Genomic DNA, 19862 nt, shown 5'->3' on the forward strand with positions numbered 1-19862 from the left:
GCAGCCCCATTGTTTCCTATGGGGAAACACTCCCTAAGTCTGCACCTAACACCCTAACATGAACCCCGAGTCTAAACACCCCTAACCTTACACTTATTAACCCCTAATCTGCTGCCCCCGCTATCGCTGACCCCTACATATTATTATTAACCCCTAATCTGCCGCTCCGTACACTGCCGCAACGTGCGTTATCCCTATGAACCCCTAATCTGCTGCCCCTAACCCCCGCCGACCCCTATATTATATTTATTAACCCCTAATCTGCCCCCCCCACGTTGCTGCTACCTACCTACAATTATTAACCCCTAATCTGCCGACCGGACCTCACCGCTACTCTAATAAATGTATTAACCCCTAAAGCTAAGTCTAACCCTAACACTAACACCCCCCTAAGTTAAATATAATTTTTATCTAACGAAATAAAATAAATCTTATTAAATAAATTATTCCTATTTAAAGCTAAATACTTACCTGTAAAATAAACCCTAATATAGCTACAATATAAATAATAATTATATTGTAGCTATTTTAGGATTAATATTTATTTTACAGGCAACTTTGTATTTATTTTAACCAGGTACAATAGCTATTAAATAGTTAATAAGTATTTAATAGCTACCTAATTAAAATAATTACAAAAGTACCTGTAAAATAAATCCTAACCTAAGTTACAATTAAACCTAACACTACACTATCAATAAATTAATTAATAAAATACCTACAATTATCTACAATTAAACCTAACACTACACTATCAATAAATAAATTAAATACAAATACCTACAAATAAATACAAATAAATACACTAACTAAAGTACAAAAAATAAAAAAAGAACTAAGTTACAAAAAATAAAAAAAGAACTAAGTTACACAAAATAAAAAAACATTTACAAACATTATAAAAATATTACAACAATTTTAAGCTAATTACACCTACTCTAAGCCCCCTAATAAAATAACAAAGCCCCCCAAAATAAAAAAATGCCCTACCCTATTCTAAAATAAAAATTGAAAAGCTCTTTTACGTTACCAGCCCTTAAAATGGCTTTTTGCGGGGCATGCCCCAAAGAATTCTGCTCTTTTGCCTGTAAAAAAAAACATACAATACCCCCCCCAACATTACAACCCACCACCCACATACCCCTAATCTAACCCAAACCCCCTTAAATAAACCTAACACTAAGCCCCTGAAGATCTTCCTACCTTATCTTCACCACGCCGGGTATCACCGATCCGTCCAGAAGAGGGTCCGAAGTCTTCCTCCTATCCGGGCAATGTCTTCATCCAAGCAGGGGCTGAAGAGGTCCTTTATCGGGCTGAAGTGTTAATCCAAGAGGGGGCTGAAGAGGTCCATCATCCGGCTGAAGTCTTCATCCAAGCGGGGGCTGAAGAGGTCCATCATCCGGCTGAAGTCTTCTATCAAGTGGCATCTTCAATCTTATTTCTTCCAGCTCCATCTTCATCCCGCCGAAGCGGAACATCCATCCTGGCCGAATATTTCCCGACGAATGACGGTTCCTTTAAGGGACGTCATCCAAGATGGCGTCCCTCGAATTCCGATTGGCTGATAGGATTCTATCAGCCAATCGGAATTAAGGTAGGAAAATTCTGATTGGCTGATTGAATCAGCCAATCAGATTCAAGTTCAATCCGATTGGCTGATTGGATCAGCCAATCAGATTGAGCTCGCATTCTATTGGCTGATCTGAACAGCCAATAGAATGCAAGCTCAATCTGATTGGCTGATTGGATCAGCCAATCGGATTGAACTTGAATCTGATTGGCTGATTCCATCAGCCAATCAGAATTTTCCTACCTTAGTTCCGATTGGCTGATAGAATCCTATCAGCCAATCGGAATTCGAGGGACGCCATCTTGGATGACGTCCCTTAAAGGAACCGTCATTCGTCGGGAAGTTGTCGGCCAGGATGGATGTTCCGCGTCGGTGGGATGAAGATGGACCCGGAAGAAAGAAGATTGAAGATGCCGCTTGATAGAAGACTTCAGCCGGATGATGGACCTCTTCAGCCCCCGCTTGGATGAAGACTTCAGCCGGATGATGGACCTCTTCAGCCCCCGCTTGGATGAAGACTTCAGCCCGATGATGGACCTCTTCAGCCCCCACTTGGATGAAGACATCGCCAGGGTAGGAGGAAGACTTCGGACCCTCTTCTGTACGGATCGGTGATACCCGGCGTGTTGAAGATAAGGTAGGAAGATCTTCAGGGGCTTAGTGTTAGGTTTATTTAAGGGGGGTTTGGGTTAGATTAGGGGTATGTGGGTGGTGGGTTGTAATGTTGGGGGGGGTATTGTATGGGTTTTTTTTACAGGCAAAAGAGCAGAATTCTTTGGGGCATGCCCCGCAAAAAGCCCTTTTAAGGGCTGGTAAGGTAAAAGAGCTTTTCAATTTTAATTTTAGAATAGGGTAGGGCATTTTTTTATTTTGGGGGGCTTTGTTATTTTATTAGGGGGCTTAGAGTAGGTGTAATTAGCTTAAAATTGTTGTAATATTTTTATAATGTTTGTAAATGTTTTTTTTATTTTTTGTAACTTAGTTCTTTTTTTATTTTTTGTACTTTAGTTAGTGTATTTATTTGTATTTATTTGTAGGAATTTGTATTTAATTTATTTATTGATAGTGTAGTGTTAGGTTTAATTGTAGATAATTGTAGGTATTTTATTTAATTAATTTATTGATAGTGTAGTGTTAGGTTTAATTGTAACTTAGGTTAGGATTTATTTTTACAGGTACTTTTGTAATTATTTTAACTAGGTAGCTATTAAATACTTATTAACTATTTAATAGCTATTGTACCTGGTTAAAATAAATACAAAGTTGCCTGTAAAATAAATATTAATCCTAAAATTGCTACAATATAATTATTATTTATATTGTAGCTATATTAGGGTTTATTTTACAGGTAAGTATTTAGCTTTAAATAGGAATAATTTATTTAATAAGATTTATTTTATTTAGTTAGATTAAAATTATATTTAAATTAGGGGGGTGTTAGGGTTAGGGTAAGACTTAGCTTTAGGGGTTAATACATTTATTAGAGTAGCGGTGAGGTCCGGTCAGCAGATTAGGGGTTAATAATTGTAGGTTAGGTAGCGGCGACGTTGGGGGGGGCAGATTAGGGGGTAATAAATATAATATAGGGGTCGGCGGTGTTAGGGCAGCAGATTAGGGGTGCATAGGGATAATGTAGGTTGCGGCGGTGTGCGGTCGGCAGATTAGGGGTTAAAAAAATTATTAGAGTGGCAGCGATGTGGGGGGGCCTCGGTTTAGGGGTACATAGGTAGTTTATGGGTGTTAGTGTACGTTAGAGCACAGTAGTTAAGAGCTTTATGAACCGGCGTTAGCCCAGAAAGCTCTTAACTCCTGGCTTTTCTCTGCGGCTGGAGTTTTGTCGTTAGATTTCTAATGCTCACTTCAGCCAAGACTCTAAATACCGGCGTTAGAAAGATCCCATTGAAAAGATAGGATACGCAAATGGCGTAGGAGGATCTGCGGTATGGAAAAGTCACGGCTGGAAAGTGAACATTAGACCCTTTCCTGACTGACTCTAAATACCAACGGGCGGCCAAAACCAGCGTTAGGACCCCCTAACGCTGGTTTTGACGGCTAACGCAGAACTCTAAATCTAGGAGTATATATTTATTTTTAAGTAGACAACCAAGTTATTGATCAAAGTCAATTTTGGTATATTTAATGCCACCATTTAACCGCCAGATGCAATATATACGTTATGCGGTACGATAGCCAAAGTACCGCAAGGCGTATATATACATCCGATTGGGTTAAGGGGTTAAAGGGACATAAAATCCCAAAAACTTTCTTTCACACTACAGATAGAACATTCACTTTTAAACAACTTTGTACTTCTATTATCAAATTTTGTTTTCTTGTTATCCTTTGTTGAAAAGCAGGAAGCAAGTTCAGGAGTGTGTATGTGTCTGCAGTACTATACGGCAGCAGTTCTGCAACAATGCTATACATTAGCAAGAGCATTAGATGGCAGCACTATTTCCTACCTACCTAGGTATCTAGAACAAACTAAATTTGATAATATAAGTACATTGAAAACATTTTAAAATTGCATTATCTATCTAAATCATGAAAGAAAAAATGTTGGTTTCATGTTCCTTTAGTGCCCAAAAAGAGCCCTCAAAGATTTTGTGTGATTTCTCTATATAACGGCAACAAGTTTTTGATCATTGGTCCCTATAACACAAGCACAGAGAGCGTGGCCTGTTTAGTTTTTGTGCTGCCCTAGGCACACTAAATTCTGCTGCCCCCCACACACACACATTCTAGGCCTTTTATAGCCATAATATTTTCAAAGTAAATGTTCATGTTCAAGTGCGCTTGTGTATATGGTGAGTGTGTGTGTTTATGGTGTGCGTGTGGTGACTGTGTGTAGTGCAGTGTGTGTGTGTGAGGTGCAGTGGAAATATTTTATTTGTGTGTGTAGTGAGACTCAAAAAGTGCTGCCCCCCACAAAATCTGTTGCCCTAGGCAAGTGTCTTCTTTGCCTAGGCCAAAATACGCCCCTGATAGAGAGGGTTGGCTCTACAATGTATAAAGGTGACTACTTTCCTCTACTTTGTAGATATTATATTTTTCCAAATGCAGACACACAGTGCTAAAATACTTACACAGTATACATACAAATACATAGGACATACACACATTACTCCCTTATACACAGTACTTGTGGACAGTGCTTTCTAGAGTTTTTAGAATATATAGCATAGGTGACATTTTATTTAGATGGGGGTTTGGGTAATTTGCACCTAATATGGTCAGTGGCACAGTTTATGTTTGAAAGGGGCAAAGTGCACCCTGCGTTGTAAAGATATTTTTCTAGTCCTCACAAACATTTTTGGAGCCCCCCCCAGACAAGGATGTATGCTACTGTCCCCTCATCAAAACTCGACCCTTAATCTTACTCTTAAATTCAGTTGGTTTAGTTTTACAAATTCAATAAAAAAAAATCTCTAAATCATAATCCCCCCCCCCCATTTTTCACACTTCTAGAGTAATTTGGCCACTTTTGGACCATTGAACTGTATTTTGAATGCTTATTCAGGTTTTTTTGGTTTTTATTTGTTAAAGAAATTATAATATTGGTTTGAAGAAAAGAACCCCTAACTGGGATGTGTATTCTTAAAACATTGAAAACACTATTATACAAGGCGATAAGCTTTGTTGTAAATAAGGATATAGCGGAGCATAAGCTGTATAAGCAGTATAAGCTGCAGTGTTAGATTAGATTAAGTGTTAATTCCAGTTCCAAATATGAACAATCTATCGGCTAGATTACGAGTCTTGCATTAACCTTAAAAAGCAGCGTTGAGTGGTCCCAGCGCTGCTTTTTAATGCCCGATGGTATTATGAGTCTTGCAGGTACAGGTTAAATTTTTTGACGCGACTCGAAAATACTGCAAATCCACTTACGCCAATTGCGTATTCTATTTTTTCAATGGGATTTGCCTAACGCCGGTATTACAAGTCTTCCTAAAAGTGAGCGGTACACACTCTCCTGTCAAGACTGATACCGCATTTGAAAGTCAGTAGTTAAGAGTTTTATGGGCTAATGCCGTAATATAAAACTCTTAACTAAAGTGCTAAAAAGTACACTAAAACCCAAAAACTACTTATTAACCCCTAAACCGAGCCCCCCCCCCACATTGCAAACACTTTGCAAACACTTAAATAAAAAATGTAACCCCTAATCTGCTGAACCGGACATCGCCGCTACTTTAATAAATGTATTAACCCCTAAACCGCCACACTCCTGCCTCGCAAACACTAGTTAAATATTATTAACCCCTAATCTGCCATCCCTAACATCGCCGACACCTACCTACATTTATTAACCCCTAATCTGCCGCCCCCAACATCGCCACTACTATATTAAATGTATTAACCCCTAAATCTAAGTCTAACCCTAACACCCCCCTAACTTAAATATTATTTAAATAAATCTAAATAAAATAACTACAATTAACTAAATTTTCCTATTTAAAACTAAATACCTATAAAATAAACCCTAAGCTAGCTACAATATAACTAAGAGTTACATTGTAGCTATCTCAGGGTTTATTTCTATTTTACAGGCAAGTTTGTATTTATTTTAACTAGGTACTATAGTTATTAAATAGTAATTAACTATTTAATAGCTACTTAGTTAAAATAAAGACAAATTTACCTGTAAAATAAAACCTAACCTAAGTTACAATTACACCTAACACTACACTATAATTAAATTAATTACCTAAATTAAATTATTTACAATTAAATAAAATTAACTAAAGTACAAAAAAACCACTAAATTACAGAAAATAATAAAATAATTACAAGTTTTTTAAACTAATTACACCTAATCTAATCCCCCTAATAAAATAAAAAAGCCCCCCAAAATAAAAAAAATCCCTACCCTATACTAAATTAAAAATAGCTCTTAAAAGGGCCTTTTGCGGGGCATTGCCCCAAAGTAATCAGCTCTTTTACCTGTAAAAATAAGTACAATACCCCCTTCCCCAACATTAAAACCCACCACCCACACACCCAACCCTACTCTAAAACCCCCCCAATCCCCCTTTAATAAAACCTAACACTAACCCCTTGAAGATCACCCTACCTAATTTTGGATTTTGTATCTTTTTAAAATGAAAGAAAAAAAGAACATTTGTTAATAATAAAATGATTTTAATGAATTTAGTATTTCATTTTATAATAAAATGCCATTAAACTATGTGTTCTTTTCTATGCAGACATAATATATATAAAAAAATGAATTAATTTCATAGCCATAGATAGTACATTACATACCATCCCATTGCTAGTTAAAGGGATATGAAACCCAATTTTTTCTATCATGATTCAGATAGAGCATGACATGTTAAGTGTCACGGATACCAGACAGCTAAGGCTACCCCCAACCCCCCTACAACCTCACCCCGGTTGTTTCTCAGTGGTTTTGGGCTCATCAGAGAAACCACCATCTCTGGAAGCTGTTTGTTTGCTTTGCTTTTGCTTGTTTTTGTGTTCAGAGAAGAGTTGGTTTATGACCAGGAAAACCCTCCTAGGCTGGCCGGGCTCCTGGAACTCCCGGTCGGCCGCCTCACAACGGACACCAGCCTAACCCCTCTCAGGCTGGCCAGGCTCCTGGAACTCCCGGTCAGCCACAGGACAGCAGCACACCCGCTAAATTTAACTCCGCTCTTTTGGGGAAGTGCCGCTGCTCCACCAGGATCACCCGATACCGCCACCCCTAAGTATTGGGATTATATGAGACTATGGGCTCCTATGGAGGTGTTGGGCTGTCTGGAGGGGCGGGAATGGTGGGAAAATTGTGGGTTTGTCCTTTTTGTTATCAAGATGAGATGTGTGTATAAAAGGAGTGTGTGTTCTCAATAAAATCAGTTCCTGTTAAACCTGAATGCTAGGCTGTCTAGTTATTTGGGTTTGCTCCAGCTAAAATCACTTTTCCTGGGCTACATAGCAGCCTGTTCCAGGCAGAGGAAGGACACTCTGACAGAGCTACCTAGTCTAGTAGCTGGAGTCTTCCACAGGGTGGGACCCTGAGTACTGGTGCTGTTGGGCATCAGGGGTGGCTACAGGCTGTAGTCACTTGCCAGCTACATAGCTGCAGTCGGCATGGAGGAAGCAGGACCCCTTTTGGCGGAGGTACCCAGTCAGGGTAGCTGGGGGTATCCGTCACATTGGCTGGCAGCGGTGGGATCTGCTTCTTTTACAAGGTTCCTGCTGACAGAGGAGACGTATCACAGTAGCCGGTAAATATGTAGGCAGAGTTCCTAGGGAGAGTACAAAAGATGCTGACTGGAACAAAGGATCCTTGTTCGGAACAGGACGTTCTGACATGGAGGAACCTTGCCCTCCGAGACCTTTGGTGGGAGGCTCTGCAACAGGAGCAGGAAAATGGAAAGACCCTCCCCACGAATGACATGAGATTCCGGGTACGGTGGACCGTGAGACTGCCTTTCCTGGGAGAACAGCCAAAGAAGGAATGGCTAGCTGTTCTACATAGACTGATCCAGCAAGAGATGTGGGTGGAGGACGGCTATCGAGCCCTCCAATGGCTCGCTATGCAAGTGCAGCCATGGCTGGAGGAAGGATCCCCCACAGAGGGTTTTTACTTTGGTGGCCCTGGATTGTTGTTTACAAAAAGGACAGAGGACCGACAGTTTGGGAGCGAGACAGACCAGGGTCTGGAGGATATCTCTGGGCTCCAAGAGGAACTGCTGGATCTCTTGGATGAGACCTGGCTGCTGGATGATCTGGATTTTATAATTGACCAGGAAGAGGCACTGGTCAAGGAATACAAGAGGCTGCTGTATCTCGCTAAGCAGCGTGCCAGGGGCATACAGATCTGGGGTGCAGCCCTCTGGGATTCATGGAGCTCGACTGTGGAGGAGTGGCAGCAAAGAGAAAGGGAACTAGGGTTGCTGGATCCTGATCAGCAGTCTGGCTCTGAGATTATAGACTTGGACAAGGGAGAGATGGATGTCGATAACTCTTCCCAGCAGCAGAATCCCTTCCTGGGAGAGGAGACAGTCAGTCTTTCTCCCCAGTGGCAGAGCCAGGAGCCGGGAGAGGAGACAGTCGGTCTCTCTCCCCAGCGGCAGAGCTATCCCCTGGGAGCGGAGGTAGTCGTCCTCCCTCCCCGTAAACAGAACCCCTTCCTGGGAGAGGAGACAGTCGGTCTCTCTCCCCAGCGGTAGAGCCAGGAGCCGGGAGAGGAGACAGTCAGTCTCTCTCCCCAGCGGCAGAGCCATCCCCTGGGAGCAGAGGTAGTTGTCCTCCCTCCCCGTAAGCCGAACCCCTTCCTGGGAGAGGAGACAGTCGGTCTCTCTCCCCAGCGGCAGAGCCAGGAGCCGGGAGAGGAGACAGTCGGTCTCTCTCCCCAGCGTCAGAGCCATCCCCTGGGAGTGGACGTAGTCGTCCACCTTCCCCTTACAGAGAAGCCCTTGCAGGGAGAGACGGGTATCGATATCTCTCCCCAGTGGCCAAACCCCTTCCTGGGAGAGGAGACAGTCGGTCTCCCTCCCCAGCGGCAGAGCCAGGAGCCGGGAGAGAAGACAGTCGGTCTCTCTCCCCAGCGACAGAGCCATCCCCTGGGAGCGGAGGTAGTCTTCCTCCCTCCCCGTAAACAGAACCCCTTCCCAGGAGAGGAGACAGTCGGTCTCTCTCCCCAGCGGCAGAGCCAGGAGCCGGGAGAGGAGACAGTTGGTCTCTCTCCCCAGCGGCAGAGCCATCCCCTGGGAGTGGAGGTAGTCATCCTCCCTCCCCTTACAGAGAAGCCCTTGCAAGGAGAGACGGGTATCGATATCTCTCCCCAGTGGCCGAATCCCTTTGTGGGAGAGGAGACAGTCGGTCTCTCTCCCCAGCGGCAGCACAGTTTCCCATGGAGTGGAGGTAGCAGACCTCCCTCCCCAGCAGTAGATCTCCTTCTCGGGAGAGGAGAAAGACAGTCTCTCCCCTCAGTAGCTTGGCAGGGTCTATACCCTTTTCTTGACCTGGAGTATATCTCACAGGGGGCAGGCCAGGGGGGTACCCGCTCATGCAGTTGGTGCCACAAGTTTGGGCACCCGAGTTTTGCCTGCCCCACCAAGGAGCAACTTCCACCAACAGTCTTGGGTGGGTATACCGCCGGGAAACCGGCACTGGCTTTGTTTGTGGGTGGGTCAGCCGGTTCTCAACAGAGTGTCACAGAGGGAGATAGTTTGGCCATGTTACTCAAGGACACTGGAACTTGTGGAACAGCAATTGTTTGGGAGCCGGCCTTAGCAAACTTGTTTGGGACTTTGCATTATCTGACTATCCCTGCGCCCAGGGCGCAGGGTATAAACACTAGCAGCATCCCCCCAGGATGCCCCAAGCTCAGGACAGATGGAATAACCTCTCCCAGCAACCGACAAGTGGAGGGCCACTGTCGGACAGCCCCAGGCCAACCCGTTAAGGGTCTAGCCGGGTCTGCCAAACTGGAGGGGGGGAGATGTCACGGATACCAGACAGCTAAGGCTACCCCCAACCCCCCCTACAACCTCACCCCTGTTGTTTCTCAGTGGTTTTGGGCTCATCAGAGAAACCACCATCTCTGGAAGCTGTTTGTTTGCTTTGTTTTTGCTTGTTTTTGTGTTCAGAGAAGAGTTGGTTTATGACCAGGAAAACCCTCCTAGGCTGGCCGGGCTCTTGGAACTCCCAGTCGGCCGCCTCACAACGGACACCCGCCTAACCCCTCTCAGGCTGGCCAGGCTCCTGGAACTCCCAGTCGGCCACAGGACAGCAGCACACCCACTAAATTTAACCCAGGTCGCTCCAGCAACCATGTGTCCCAGAGCTCCACTCTTTTGAGGATTAGTAGCCCATGGGGAGTACAAGGGGTGGGGGAATTGCCGGAGAGGAGCTCCTTTGGGAACCGGGGGTTTTGGACACCCCTATCCCCATAACTTCAACGGACTGTAACTCCGGTCCCCAGTAACGAATCATGCTGATTTTTGGACTGTATAATCTGGGGACCCCCTGGAAGTGCCGCTGCTCCACCAGGATCACCTGATACTGCCACCCCTAAGTATTGGGATTATGTGAGACTGTGGGCTCCTATGGAGGTGCCGGGCTGTCTGGAGGGGCGGGAATGGTGGGAAAATTGTGGGTTTGTCCTTTTTGTTATCAAGATGAGATGTGTGTATAAAAGGAGTGTGTGTTCTCAATAAAATCAGTTCCTGTTAAATCTGAATGCTAGGCTACCTAGTTATTTGGGTTTGCTCCAGCTAAAATCACTTTTCCTGGGCTACATAGCAGCCTGTTCCAGGCAGAGGAAGGACACTCTGACAAAGCTACCTAGTCTGGTAGCTGGAGTCTGCCACAGGGTGGGACCCTGAGTACTGGTGCTGTCGGGCATCAGGGGTGGCTACAGGCTGTAGTCACTTGCCAGCTACATAGCTGCAGTCAGCAGGGAGGAAGCAGGACCCCTTTTGGCGGAGCTACCCAGTCAGGGTAGCCGGGGGTATCCGTCACATTAAGCAACTTTCAAATTAACTCCTATTATCAAGCATAGGAACTGGACCATTTTTGGTTCAGCACCTTGCTGATTGGTGGCTAAATTAAAATCAAACAGTGGTAGTGCAGCATAGCAAATCAGACAGTGGTACTGTTGCATAGTAAATAAGACAGTGGTTGTGCTGCATAGAAAATCAGACAGTGGATGTGCTGCATAGAAAATCAGACAGTGGATGTGCTGCATAGCAAATCAAACAGTGGTTGTGCTGCAAAGCAAATTAGACAGTGGTTGTGCTGCATAGCAAATCAGACAGTGGTTGTGCTGGATAGAAAATAAGACAGTGGTTGTGCTGCATATAAATTAAGACAGTGGTTGTGCTGCATAGAAAATCAAACAGTGGTTGCGCTGCATAACAAATCATACAGTGGTTGCGCTGCATAACAAATCAGACAGTGGTTGTGCTGCATAACAAATCAGGCAAAGCCCCTGAAACTGCTCCGACACGCCCCCACAACTTTGAAGGTGCCATCTTAACTTATACAAATCCGTCAAAAATTATTTATAACCTCTCTTGTCAGCTAATCATATCCCTCCACTGCAAGAATAGCGGCCAATCAGCTCATGAGAAACATTTCACCGCTGGGAAGTTATGCTGCACCATACCATAAACATAATGTCAATCAAAGAGGAGGAGGAAGTGCATTAAAATATTCAATAGCTGATCTCTAACTGAACAACCTGTACTTTCTATCCTGATAACGGCTAAATAAAGGGCAATATAAACTACTACCTGCTCTGATTCATTTCTGGGCACTTTGATTTATCTGTGATAATATTCAGTTCGTGTTAACCAGTGTAATAAACAAAGATAAATACTTCTTCAAATCCAACTATATTTAACTCCTTGGATACCAAGAGTGTCCAAGTTCCTAGTAACAGTGGCTGCTAAACCACAAAAAAATAAATTATTTATTAGGAGTTGAATTAGCTTTAACGATAGAAGATACATTTACTAATAATTATGAATTAATTAAAAAAACTATCATTAGAGACCTCTCTTCGTGGTTATCTAAAAGGTTATCATGGTCGGGTAAAATAAATGTCCTTAAAAAGAATATATTTCCCAGATTGTTATATATTTTACAAACCCTACCAATCCCACTACCTAAAAATTATATACCCAGCATACAAAAGGCGTTCAGCGATTTTGTGTGGAATAGAAAATCACCAAGAATTAACGCCAATATTATGCAAACACCCAAAGTGTTAGGAGAATTGGGCATCCCTAATATATCCTTATATAGACAAGCAATCTTCCTACAGAGAATTGTTGACTGGCATATACATTATAACCATAAAAGGTGGGTGCAATTAGAACACTTAATGGTAGATACTGTACACCTGGGTAGATTGTGTTGGAGCTCAGAGAAATTGACACATAGATTAACAAACAGTCCTCCAATGACAATTGAGACGCTTGATGTATGGGAGCATATATTATCTAAATTTATGATGGTGTCGTCGAAACCATCTCCTCTTATGTCTCTCATAGAGAATGGCCAATTTACAATAGGACACACTGCCACAATAAATACAATAGATTCTACTATCCGAGATTTATCAATTCACATGTTGACCTCAGGGGAACAATAGGAGTCCATAGGTTTATTTCACAACATACACAATGCAATAACATGGTCAGGCCCCTAACAAACTTTGAATCCTTGTGTACGCACACTCCACCAATCACCCATACTTTATCAATGATTTATAAAATTTTAACTACAAAACCCCCGGGATATGTCCCGAACTACTTTGAAAGCTGGGAAACTGACTTGGGAGTAATTATTCTTCCCCAAACTTGCACAAATATATGCCAGAACATAATCAAAACGTCAATATCTCTGTCAATGGTCGAAATTAACTTAAAAATCCTACACCGATGGTATCTAACACCCAAGAAAATACATAGGTTATTTCATCATCGATCCGACCACTGCTGGAGATGCAACCATAAAGGCAGCGGCCTGGCTCATATGCTGTGGTGGTGCAACTCTATCCAAACATTTTGGAGACTAATTATAGCAGAAATAGAATCAATCCTAGAGATTCAATTTCCTCTGGACCCTTTGATTTGGCTGCTTTGTAAGACTCCCAGAATAAAACATAAACCTCACAAACGCTTATTTGATATACTGTCAAATAGTGTTAAGTTCTTAATAGTAAAGAATTGGAAAAGTAAAGTGGCGCCACCCCTGGACATGTGGTCCCATAGAGTTTCAGAATTCCTAGAGCTTGAGGAATACTATTATATTAAAAATAATAAGATGGATGTGTATGCGGAGATGTTAACCACCTGGGAAAATTATATTAAACATACAACCTATAACCTAGCAAATACATCACTATAACACTCTAGTGCAGCTCTGATCCCAGTGGATGGATGTGTCGAGAATTGAACTACACAATTGAGCAAATTCTTTTACTCTCTCTTTTTCCTCACTTTTCTTTCAACAGCTCTTTTCCTTCTATTCTTCCTTCTATTTTCTTTCTTACAATATTTTGTAAAAATATACTGACTTTGTTATTTCAAAGTCAGTCTCCTAACCATACTGTAATTCATTTTTGCTTTCTCTAATAAAGTTGTTTTTAAAAAAAAAAAATATATATATATTTTTAACGGTTTGCAGATTTATAATACCTGATTTAATTACCTTTTTTTGTCTCGTAAGACCTATTAGTTAGAACATCCTGTACTGTAATAACTGGAATCTAATATGGCAGTATATATAGCTTCCCTCCCTATTTTCTAATGCTTAGACTAGTAATACGCCGATGCTTACTTCTATTTCACTGGGGGTGATACCCAGGTAAAAGTTGTGAAGGTCCCCATTTCCCTGGACGCTTGACACACACACACATTGCGCTCTGCAGTCTGCACGGACGTGACGTCAGTGAGTCACTGATACAAACTTTACAGGTGCAGGTGCTAAATGTGTTATCCTAATATCCTAGGCAGTGAGACAGCCAACACTTTGTGGTTTGTGCGCTGTGCTGGGAAACTGTGACAAACAAAATATGCGCAGCACACTAAATGTTGCTGGCCTCTGGCTAAATTAAAAAAAATACCAGTGTTGGCTGTTGTATTTGCGAATTGCGCCCCCCTTGCTTGGGCGCATTAAGACGGCTGACTTGTCTGCCTTTATGCAAGCACCGGGCCTGCATTTTAGCCAGGTTTTCCTGGACACTTATGAGTTACACATGCTGCAGGGTGTGCAGAGGGGAACATGCAGTGTGCGTAACTGGACACCACAAAAATACTGATTCTGGACAGCACTATTCATGTTCCTCCCTGCACACCCTGCAGCATGTGTAACTCATAAGTGTCCAGGAAAACATGGCCGAGGTGGCAACCCTAAGTTCAGTCCCTGTGATTGATTTTGATTTTGCTCAGGTACAGAGAAATCAGGTTAAGCAGTGGAGTTAAGAAAACTAATCTATTAAGAATACCCCCCCACTGTCCCGATTTTCGCGGGGCAGTCCCGATTTTAGGGGTCTGTCCCCCTGTCCCAGATTGGAAGCCATCTGTCCCGATTTGCCCCATGCATTTAAAAAAAAATTATTATTTTTTTTTAAATTCTATTGGGCCCATACTCAGAAGCAGCTGGCTTTGCTCTCACAGGGTTAGATACCTGTTAGATTCCCTGTGGAAAAGTTATGGTGTATGGGTTAAGCAGGAGTAAGAAGGCTGTATACACTCTGACCATGGGTAATGGTGACCTCTCTAACCTAGCTCTGGTAGTAATGATGTCTAACCCCTGGTGATAATACTAGCATGCCTTCAGTTTTATACAATGAGCAGTGCTAATACCAGAGTAACGAACAGGGGCAGCCGCAGACTGCAAGCTAATGTGCTTGCCAACCCCAGGACCCCATACAATGAATTACAGATACCCATACATGATGTAGTGTGTGTGTGTGTCTATCTGTAGCCATAACTGTGTGTGTGTATCTGCATGTGTAAGTGTATGCTATGTAGTGTGTGTGTGTCTGCATGTATACATGTAAGCTATGTAGTGTGTGTATGTGTATCTGCATGTATAAGTGTATGCTATGTAGTGTGTGTGTGTCTGCATGTATAAGTGTATACTATGTAGTGTCTGTGTATCTGCATGTATAAGTGTATGCTGCATGTATAAGTGTATGCTATGTAATGTGTGTGTGTGTATCTGCATGTATAAGTGTATACTATGTAGTGTGTGTGTATCTGCATGTATAAGTGTATGCTATGTAGTGTGTGTGTGTCTGCATGTATAAATGTAAGCTATGTAGTGTGTGTATGTGTATCTGCATGTATAAGTGTATACTATGTAGTGTCTGTGTATCTCATGTATAAGGGTATGCTGCATGTATAAGTGTATGATATGTAATGTGTGTGTGTGTGTATCTGCATGTATAAGTGTATACTATGTAGTGTGTGTGTATCTGCATGTGTAAGTGTATGCTATGTAGTGTGCTACTGTGCATTTTTGCTGACTTTAAAGGCCAGAATCTGAACTATTAATGGGGAATGCAGAGAGCAGTTTTAAAGAATTTATTATTAAATGTCTATTTAAGATAAAAATATTTAGCAATGTCTTTGTAAAGGCTAATTAAATACATAGCTCACATAGCCATACCAGCGGTTTGAGCTTGTGTTTGATTTGCTGCCTAAGTGTATTAAAATATATGACTTTATTTAGAATTTTATTTATATTACTTTAATCTTATGATTTTTTAAGCACCGCCCACCACATTTAAAAAAAAATTTGCCGCGGGATGGGGTGTCCCTCTTTTGAATTTTTAAATGTTGGGAGGTATGATTAAGTAATCTATAATTAGACTAATTTCAATAACAGTTTGAAATGTTTGATTAAAAGGATTATGGGAGGAACATAACTGAAGTTTGGAATTCAAAATATTATAACAAACTACTGACTTTCCTGTCATTTAAAGCTTAAAGTGTATTTATTGCTTTTTACCATTGAATATTAGTGATATCGCGAACAGTTCGGCGGAGAAGTTCCCGGCGAACATAGCTTGTTCGCGTTCGCAGCGGCGGGCGAACATATGCAATGTTCGATCCGCCCCCTATTCGTCATCATTGAATAAACTTTGACCCTGTATCTTACAGTCAGCAGGCACATTCCAGCCAATCAGCAGCAGACCCTCCCTCTTAGACCCTTACACCTCATGGACAGCAGCCATTTTAGATTCATTCGGAAGCTGCATTGCTAGTGAGAGGAGGGACAGTGTAGCTGCTGCTAATTTAATAGGGAAATCGATAGCTAGGCTAGTGTATTCAGTGTCCACTACAGTCCTGAAGGACTCATCTGATCTCTGCTGTAAGGACAGCACCCCAAAAAGCCCTTTTTAGGGCTTCATCAGTCGTTTTTTTTTGTTTTTTTTTTCTTTGTAATCTAATAGCAGTTGCCTGCCTGCCACTGCCAGCCTGTGTGTCAGGCTCACAGCATATACCGTGCCTACTTGCTCAGTGCCTCCACTCATATCTGGTGTAACATTAGTGTAAATTTAAAAAAAAAAACTTTTACATCAGTCTGCTAGTGTAATCTAATTTCAGTAGCTAGGCCAGCCTGCCACTGCCAGCCTGTGTGTCAGGCTCACAGCATATACTGTGCCTACTTGCTCAGTGCCACCACTCATATCTGGTGTAACATTAGTGTAAATTTAAAAAAAAAAACTTTTAGATCAGTCTGCTAGTGTAATCTAATTTCAGTTGCCAGGCCAGCCTGCCACTGCCAGCCTGTATGTCAGGCTCACAGCATATACTGTGCCTACTTGCTCAGTGCCACCACCAATCATATCTGGTGTAACATTAGTGTAAATTAAAAAAAAAAAAACTTTTACATCAGTCTGCTAGTGTAATCTAATTTCAGTTGCCAGGCCAGCCTGCCACTGCCAGCCTGTGTGTCAGGCTCACAGCATATACTGTGCCTACTTGCTCAGTGCCACCACTCATATCTGGTGTAACATTAGTGTAAATTTAAAAAAAAAACTGTTACATCAGTCTGCTAGTGTAATCTAATTTCAGTTGCCAGGCCAGCCTGCCACTGCCAGCCTGTGTGTCAGGCTCACAGCATATACTGTGCCTACTTGCTCAGTGCCACCACCAGTCATATCTGGTGTAACATTAGTGTAAATTTAAAAAAAAAAAACTTTTACATCAGTCTGCTAGTGTAATCTAATTTCAGTTGCCAGGCCAGCCTGCCACTGCCAGCCTGTGTGTCAGGCTCACAGCATATACTGTGCCTACTTGCTCAGTGCCACCACTCATATCTGGTGTAACATTAGTGTAAATTTAAAAAAAAAACTGTTACATCAGTCTGCTAGTGTAATCTAATTTCAGTTGCCAGGCCAGCCTTCCACTGCCAGCCTGTGTGTCAGGCTCACAGCATATACAGTGCCTACTTGCTCAGTGCTACCACCAGTCATATCTGGTGTAACAGTAGTGTAAATTTTAAAAAAAAACTTTTACATCAGTCTGCTAATGTAATCTAATAGCAGTTGCCTGCCTGCCACTGCCACCCTGTGTGTCAGGCTCACAGCATATACTGTGCCTACTTGCTCAGTGCCACCACCAGTCATATCTGGTGTAACATTAGTGTAAATTAAAAAAAAAAAAAACTTTTACATCAGTCTGCTAGTATAATCTAATTTCAGTTGCCAGGCCAGCCTGCCACTGCCAGACTGTGTGTCAGGCTCACAGCATATACTGTGCCTACTTGCTCAGTGCCACCACCAGTCATATCTGGTGTAACAGTAGTGTAAATTTAAAAAAAAAAACTTTTTCATCAGTCTGCTAGTGTAATCTAATTTCCGTTGCCAGGCCAGCCTGACAATGCCAGCTTGTGTGTCCGGCTCACAGCATATACTGTGCCTACTTGCTCAGTGCCACCACTCATATCTGGCTGGTGTAACAGTAGTGTATATTTAAAAAAAAAACGTTTACATCAGTCTGCTAGTGTAATCTAATAGCAGTTGCCAGGCCAGCCTGCCACTGCCAGCCTGTGTGTCAGGCTCACAGCATACACTGTGCCTACTTGCTCAGTGCAACCACCAGTCATATCTGGTGTAACATTAGTGTAAATTTAAAAAAAAAACTTTTACATCAGTCTGCTAGTGTAATCTAATTTCAGTTGCCAGGCCAGCCTGCCACTGCCAGCCTGTGTGTCAGGCTCACAGCATACACTGTGCCTACTTGCTCAGTGCCACCACCAGTCATATCTGGTGTAACAGTAGTGTAAATTTAAAAAAAAAAACTTTTACATCAGTCTGCTAGTGTAATCTAATTTCAGTTTCCAGACCAGCCTGCCACTGCCAGCCTGTGTGTCAGGCTCACAGCATATACTGTGCCTACTTGCTCAGTGCCACCACCAGTCATATCTGGTGTAACAGTAGTGTAAATTAAAAAAAAAAACTTTTACATCAGTCTGCTAGTGTAATATAATTTCAGTTGCCAGCCTGCCACTGCCAGCCTGTGTGTCAGGCTCACAGCATATACTGTGCCTACTTGCTCAGTGCCACCACCAGTCATATCTGGTGTAACAGTAGTGTAAATTTAAAAAAAATAACTTTTACATCAGTCTGCTAGTGTAATCTAATTTCAGTTGCCAGGCCAGCCTGCCAATGCCAGCTTGTGTGTCAGGCTCACAGCATATACTGTGCCTACTTGTTCAGTGCCACCAGTCATATCTGGTGTAACATTAGTGTATATTTTAAAAAAAAACTTTTACATCAGTCTGCTAGTGTAATCTAATTTTAGTTGCCAGACCAACCTGCCACTGCCAGCCTGTGTGTCAGACTCACAGCATATACTGTGCCTACTTGCTCAGTGCCACCACCAGTCATATCTGTTGTAACAGTAGTGTAAATTTAAAAAAAACAAAAACTTTTACATCAGTCTGCTAGTGTAATCTAATTTCAGTTGCCAGGCCAGCCTGCCACTGCCAGCCTGTGTGTGAGGCTCACAGCCTATACTGTGCCACCACTCATATCTGGCTGGTGTAACAGTAGTGTAAATTAAAAAAACAACAACTTTTACATCAGTCTGCTAGTGTAATCTAATAGCGGTTGCCTGCCTGCCACTGCCAGCCTGTGTGTCAGGCTCACAGCATATACTGTGCCTACTTGCTCAGTGCCACCACCAGTCATATCTGGTGTAACAGTAGTGTAAATTTAAAAAAAAAAACTTTTACATCAGTCTGCTAGTGTAATCTAATTTCAGTTGCCAGGCCAGCCTGCCAATGCCAGCTTGTGTGTCAGGCTCACAGCATATACTGTGCCTACTTGCTCAGTGCCACCACCAGTCATATCTGGTGTAACAGTAGTGTAAATTAAAAAAAAAAACTTTTACATCAGTCTGCTAGTGTAATATAATTTCAGTTGCCAGCCTGCCACTGCCAGCCTGTGTGTCAGGCTCACAGCATATACTGTGCCTACTTGCTCAGTGCCACCACCAGTCATATCTGGTGTAACAGTAGTGTAAATTTTAAAAAAATAACTTTTACATCAGTCTGCTAGTGTAATCTAATTTCAGTTGCCAGGCCAGCCTGCCAATGCCAGCTTGTGTGTCAGGCTCACAGCATATACTGTGCCTACTTGTTCAGTGCCACCAGTCATATCTGGTGTAACATTAGTGTATATTTTTAAAAAAAACTTTTACATCAGTCTGCTAGTGTAATCTAATTTTAGTTGCCAGACCAACCTGCCACTGCCAGCCTGTGTGTCAGACTCACAGCATATACTGTGCCTACTTGCTCAGTGCCACCACCA

Source organism: Bombina bombina, chromosome 8 (assembly GCF_027579735.1).
Source record: "Bombina bombina isolate aBomBom1 chromosome 8, aBomBom1.pri, whole genome shotgun sequence".
Lineage (NCBI taxonomy): Eukaryota > Metazoa > Chordata > Amphibia > Anura > Bombinatoridae > Bombina > Bombina bombina.